The sequence below is a fragment of the Lepisma saccharinum genome, chromosome 14, assembly GCF_977018435.1.
Source record: "Lepisma saccharinum chromosome 14, izLepSacc3.1, whole genome shotgun sequence".
Lineage (NCBI taxonomy): Eukaryota > Metazoa > Arthropoda > Insecta > Zygentoma > Lepismatidae > Lepisma > Lepisma saccharinum.
The window spans coordinates 10,371,870-10,379,258 of record NC_139242.1 but is presented as its reverse complement, the minus strand read 5'-3'; the positions used below and the strand labels follow the sequence as shown (position 1 = coordinate 10,379,258).

The window sequence follows — 7,389 nt, the reverse complement described above, 5'->3', positions numbered from 1 at the left end:
ACGTGAATTTACCACCATGCGACTTTCACGGCCGAGGGACAGAATGCAGCAGCCAGTCTAGAAAGCTGAAAAAAATGTAACAATAGAGCTAGGTCTCTTCGACGAAATGCGCGTCTGGAAGTCAGTGTTGCCAGGCATGTCAAAATTTCACCGGCATAAGTATGTAAAGGTATCACTTTGTCTTTTCCTCTTTCAACTTTCTAGATCTAGTGATTTTCTTCCATGCTAGATGGCTCCACACCCTCCATTCTAGGGGGGGTCTCTTCCGATTCGAGTCGCACCATATTTTCAGACATTCTCACGTCAAGCCTTTTCTCTGTCCATCTGTGCGATCATATATTAGTCTCTCGAATATTTACAAGCCTGTCACCATTTCGAAAGCATCCCTTGCGTGTAAACTTCAGAATTAAGCTCAATGGAGAACTATTTACCTTCATAAATTTCGAACCTAGGCATGTTTCTGTCGACTTTAGTAAAAGGGTGAGTTTTATATATAACGTTGTAAACTTGAGAGGTCACACACCCTCCATTCCATGTTCATTGTCAATAGTGCGTCAGTAGTGCATAATGGAGAAGAAAGTGCAAGCTCCTGATTGGTCAGGGGAGCACAATAGTGCAAAATAGTGTTTCCAGGAGTGTGGAGAGTCCTGGGACGGACAGTCTAAGTTTTAACGGTGAAGAAGTAAGGAGGCGAAGTGGTCGCTCTCGAAAAGTTCTTGGATTCTTTGCCTTGTACGCATATGAGAGCAGTGCGGATCTGTTGACGCTCGGTCGTGTGAACGTGCAAGTGTTAAAACAGCGCCAAGTACGAACTATGTGTGCAGTGCTGATTTGTTGACGCTCAGACGCGTGAACGGGAAAGTGTTGAAGCACCGTTAAGTACGGCGAGTCCAACGTTAAAATGCCTTCAGAACAGCTTATACAGTAATCAAGCGTGCTGAAATGGACTGAACCGGAGACGACCAAGGAACCCACCAGTGGTCCTAGCTGCTATACAGATGGACTGCTATCATGTCATCTATTACCCTCCCCACCCCCCCCCCCCCCCACCCATCCATATCTCTACAAACGTGACATCAGGACCACACCAGAAGACTGGGCCCAACGATGAACTCAGTGCACGCTAATGTACATATTTTTCTTTCTAATGTGCATCGGCAGACAAGGTAATGTGCAAACTGTAGTGTAGTACGCGTACTGCATGCATTATGTAATTGGCCAAATAATTTCAACTCTTCATTGCTAATTTAGTTTGTGACAGTGTGTGTAAATTTTATCAATATGTTTATAGGTCTTGATTCTTGGATCAGTTTTGTTTCATGTCTCAGTTAGCTAAAATAATATAAATTAAAATTATGGAAATAATAATGATTGTGTTTGCATCTCGATTTACCTACTCATATTAAGTTTCACCTGCACACGTGTGTGTTACAAGGAGCCAGTTGAGGTTGTATGTATAGCTAGCCGTGGATTTAATTTTTGATTTGTCTTGTTTTGTTGCCCAACTGGTTCCCGGAGGCACTGTTGCCTCCATGATGTGGTGGCTCCTATTTCTACCGGTAGGCAGTCATTACAGTATAATCTTTAGGTTGCTTCTTAGTGATAAGTTCCCACAGTCCCACCGTGCCAGGATACCTGGTCCAGCTGTTCCTCTCGCCCAAATTAACTTTTACATCGTCGCCCTCGAACGTGACTTTTGACTTTCCAATCTTCCAAACCACACCCTCGTTATGTTCCATGGTCGGGTACAATCCGAATACCTCGTATTTTTCGAATTTACCGGTGCTTAGGTAATCCCTCGCCAACGGACCCAGCTCGACTAGCTTGTCCGAGGAGGTACTGCCTAGGGCCTGACGTCTCGGAGGTACTGCAAGTTCAAACGGAGTAGTGTGAATGCTGGATAATGGTGTGGGTATGGTATAATTTTGAGCAGTAAGTGGCACAAGCTCGTTGATCAACTCTTTGTTTTGCTCTGTGACATCTTGGATTTCTTTACCAAGTCCACTAATGGCATCGACGCTTTTTCTCTTCGTAAATTCCACGATTCTCGGATTTCCAACCCCTAAACCGTTTTGCCAGGTAGCTACGCAGCTTCAGGTTGTCGTCTGCAAGTTTGCGTTTCATTTTTTTTTTTTTGAATGTAGTTATTTATAATAGGTCAAGACGTTTCTTGTAACGCTGCAACGTTTAGAAAATTATTAATTTTGTTTCTGTATTTTCCGTTATTGGGTTTCCTCGTCATGTCTATTGTGACAAATCCGAAATCATCTTGGTTCCAGCATGAAGAGCAAAATTTGGAAAACTGATTGTTGTTTATGTCCCCACCTACATAATCATCGTAAGCGTGTTTTAAATTGGTGTAGTCTTGACTAAACAAACAAATGAAATTAGCATTGTCTCGGAGTAGCTGCTTGGGGATTTTGGGAAAAGTCTGAGCAAGGTAGAAGCAGTCCATGCCTCTGTGCCGACCCTGAGTAAAACAATTGCGAATTTCGTTCTGGTTCTCCAGGATCACATCGTCAAGAACCACCACCTACTTTTCGAGACAGCATATGACAATAAAATTAATACATTGTCATAAGAACATTTGAAAATGGTTAGGTTAAGTTCGGTGTTCCACATTTGTGCAATATTTATAATAATTTAGTCACATGATTGCTCAAAATTTATTCATATAATAATGCAATTAAATGTCTGAATTACTATTTAAACTAATTTAATTAAATATGATGTTTAAAAAAGCCAATTTGTATATCATGACAAAATTATCAAATTGTGCAATATTTTGAATTCATATTCATAACAGTTATTTTTGACTGGCAATATGAAAAACAAATATCTTCAATCATATGTGTTCTTTCAGACAAGAATGATATGATACATTCAAATTTATAATTACATTTATTGAAATTGTGTACATTTGCATTGGCATCAAGGTTTATATACAAAGGTCAACTCTTTAAAATTGTTCAATGTATAACATGATGTCATACTTGGTATTTTGTATCAACATTCAAAAAATGGTAATTGTAATCATTAGATAAGTATATTCTGATATACATAGTAAAATAGCTGTAACAGAGCAAATATGTACAATTACTACACAAACATTCAAGCTGTTAAGCACTTATGGACAAAAATATAAAACAAAAACAATTGAAGATAACTCATACTAAAAAATCTGGCTTGAACTAGTTGCTCTAATACTAGTTGTCTGTGACTTTAGAAAAATCTCATGATGGATGGAAGATAAGTAAAAATGTGGCTATTTGTGAAGGATTGATATTTGTATAAATCTTGATATTATGAAAGATTATACTTTGCAAGTTAATCTTTAATAGTTTGTTTAAACTATATAGAGACATTTTGTTGATAACAGAAGCTTGAAAATGCTTTTATAATGGCATAATCTTTTAAAAAAAAGATTTGGAACTTGTGAAAAGTGCCAAGTTTAAAAATTGGAAGCAGGAAATTATCATCTGCTTGCATCTGCATTATCTAGCTATTAGATGAATAATGCATTACCTCAAATGGATGTTTTGAGAAATAAGACTAAGTGAGAGAAATATCTTCTGCATTTGGGATGTGAATTAACCATATGTGGAGTTTTAATAATTGAAGAATAGAAGCCATCTTGTAAACCTGGTTGAAGAAATTGACATATTGAGTATACTCAGATGTAGAACTGATACATGCCAAAATATTAAGAAAAAGACTTACTCTACCTTACAAGGAGATAATAAAGAAATGTTTTCTTCATATAAATAACATTTACATGTTATAAATGTTCTTGTAAACAAATGCATAATTTGATGCTCTTGTAACTTTTGTTATTTCTAGTTTTTTTATCAATATAATAATTATAAAAATATTTATTATTGTTTGAACATAAACACTGTTCATCATCATATGTAAGCTGGTATTCCTTTTCAACATATATCCGTAGCTTCCTACTGAGCTATTACATTGATTTGAATTTTTGACAGGTATATACATAAAATGATGTGCCAATCAAGACTTCATATTTAACCGAGGACATTTATCAAAGTGATTGATTAGTGAGATAGTTTAGACTGAACTGTCTTCTCGATATTTAGTCACATTTTCTTCTCTTTTCATCACGTTCCATTGTCATATATATAAGATTATGAGACGTCAGGTGATTAGTTGAAAAGTTTTAAGCGTATAATAATCTTTGTCTTGTTTTGCATCTTGTTCTTGTTTCTGAGGTTAGGTGTTTATATCTTTAAATATGTCAGATCCAAAGGGGGATTTCTACTTGGCAGATGTTATGGCTGCTCTCAATGCTATCAATGCCAAACAGAGCTCAAAGCTAATCAGGAGGATCTCAAAGCTAATCAGGAAAAGACTAATGCTCAATTGATAGAGCTGAATGATATTATTAAAACTAGTATCTCAGAAGTCAGTGTGTTCAGAGGTGAAATCAAAGGTACTTGTACAGAACTTAGAGAAGAGATCAAAGATGAACTCGAGGTGGGCAAAAATACAAAAATGGCGGCTATATGTGTAGTAAGAGCCCAGTCAAAGTCAGTCTCGAATAAGTTGGACGGAAGAAGATGCAATTCGTCTCAAAGAACAAAGTATCTTGAAACTAGGAGAGACTTACAAGAAAGATGGCAAAGCAAAAGAACTGGCTGAACTTATTCGGCAGACGAGACCCTTCCTCTGCACCATTAGTAAGGCGAAAGCAGCAAAATTGGTTCGTGCTCTGGTTGACATGTTCTTGGATCTGGAAGCCAGCATTGGCAGTAAAGTTCAGTTGTGCAATTAGTGCATTGAGTGTGCAAAACAAGATAAAAATACTATCCTCCGGCAGTATTTGGAAGCCTGCCTAATAGCTTTGTATTTTGACACTGGAATGTTTACTGAAGCTCTTCACTTGGGATCGGCCTTATTAAGAGAACTGAATAAGTTAGATGACAACAATTTATTGCTAGAGGTTCAACTTCTAGAAAGTAAAACTTACCATGCCTTGAGTAATCTTTCAAAAGCAAGTGCAACACTTACCTCAGCTCGGACTACAGCTAATTCAATTTATTGCCCTCCAAAACTAGAAGCATCGCTTGATATGCAGTCAGGCATTCTTCATGCTGCTAACGAGAGAGACTTCAAAACAGCATACTCTTACGTCTATGAAGCATTTGAAGGCTATGACAGTGTGGAAATCTCAAAGGCCTTGACTGCATTGAAGTACATGCTGCTGTCCAAAATAATGTTGAACACACCAGAAGATGTGCAACACATCATAAGCGAGAAACTGGCTCTGAAGTATGCCGAAAGTGCAATTGAAGCTATAAAGTGTGTTGCTCAAGCAAGTCATAAAAGATCTCTGGCAGACTTTCAGGAGGCTGTGGGTAAGTTTAAAGAAGAATTGGAAAATGACCCAATTGTTGGAGCACATTTAGGCAGCCTTTATGACACAATGTTGGAACAAAACATTTGTCGAATCATCAAACCTTATTCTCGTGTTCAGGTGGATTATGTTACAAAATGCATTAAGCTATCTGTGAACCAAGTAAAGAAACTTTCACAAATGATTTTGGACAAGAAGTTTCACGGTATTCTAGACCAAGGTGAAGGGTTGTTTTCCCGAAGTGTTCCAAATGTCCAGTTGAAGGATAGAATTAGGAAAGGTACCAAACTTAAATTGAAACAAATTAATAAGACTGTTTTCACCAATTGCCCAGGTGCAAGGAGGAAAGTAACAACCCATCCTAAACATGTTCGTAAAAGAACATTCAGGCAGCGATGTTTGAAATTATGGAGGAGAAAATTTGGTCTAGAAGCATTCCATGCATACTCCTCACATATTTGTACTTTGACTGTGATAGCATACTTGATCATGCATCGTACACATGTACGCAGAAGATGTCACGATGATGTCAAGAAGTTAAAGTTGACTTCACATTTGTAATGTCTTAGACTTACATTTTAATCATTTGATTACTTAACTGTAATGCATCTTTTCAAAGGCATTGTTGCAGTGTGCAGACATGTCTTACTATATTTTATCAGATATGTGACTGAAAATTACTTGATGGGTAAACATTGATACTTACTTATAATGTTTATCATTTGTGATTAAGTTCAGAATTATAGTAATATGAACTATAAGTGTTGTAACATTCTTATGTGGTTGCATAAATTTGGAAAAAGTATGTTATGAAACATACATAGTTTTATTAGTATGTGATTATGAAACATGCAGTTTAGCAAAATAACTTTATTGTGTACATGTAACATCTGATACGAAGAGTTATCTTGAATACTTTCACTATGACAGTATCAGTATATGTTTTAGTTTGGGTATTGTCGATGGAGTAAGGTCAGTGGTTACATAGCTTGACATGTTGAGTCATGAATATAGTTCTGTTTCAATGCTGAAATCAATCAATCACATATGCAAACCCTAAAATTGAAAAATATTATCAAAGATTCTTTGTTTAAAGAAAAGAATTACACTTTACTTTGTTCTGTGTGAATATAAAGTATAACTTTGTGGCCTAAGGCAGGTCCACATGCTTCCGATATCATGTGAAGTAAAGACATGTCGACTTCGAAGTGTTATAAGGGGATGTTGAAGAAACCGAAGACAGGTTTCATCCAAACACAGAAAAGTCTCGGAGCGTCAAGCCTTAAAAGGTTCAATATAATAATTTGGAATTTAATATCCTTTATCTCAGATTGCATGGTGATGGTAGGGGGAGTAGTTAGAACACTCACACCCGATGGTAACCTGTTGTCTAGGTAAAATAGGGGAATATTAATAAAGGGGTTCATGCATATTTATTCACGTTGTTCAGCAGCCTGATTCTTCTGTTGGTATACACTGTTAGCAATAAAGGTGCGGTAATTTGGGCACACGTGTTAACATTTGACCACATGTAAGCTGACAACTTATTATGATTGTATACCCATCTGACTTTCAAAGCTTTTTAATTTTAACAAATATTGATTTGCTATACATCCTGAAATATTGTTGCACGATAATTTAATCTATACTTACCATCCACAGAGTAAAGTAACTCTAAGGGTTGGTTGGTTGGGAGTTTCTTATTGACGAAGTGTCAAGGGCGGTATATAAGACCTCAGTTCTTTACTTTTTTAATTATACATATATTAATTTTGGCATGAAATTGCTTATGCTAACATGTTGTTTATTTTGTTGGTTTGAAGGACAAAAGATACTGCTTCATTTCACAACCATACCCATAAGGGTTGGTTGGTTGAGTTCTTCTCTTAGGATGTTGGTTAAAGGTGGTACTGTGAGTCACGGTACTTTGTGCATAATTTTTCTTTTGTCGGATGTCAATGTCAAAATTTTCTCTTTTTCGTGCTTCTTTTCTTGAGTCAGAAACATTAGTTCAG

General features: G+C 36.7%; 1 pseudogene; it reads left to right on the top strand.

Moving 5' to 3' along the window:
- Positions 1 to 567: 567 nt before the first annotated feature.
- Positions 568 to 5,935, top strand: LOC145998681 (26S proteasome non-ATPase regulatory subunit 11 pseudogene; annotated as a pseudogene).
- Positions 5,936 to 7,389: the final 1,454 nt, after the last annotated feature.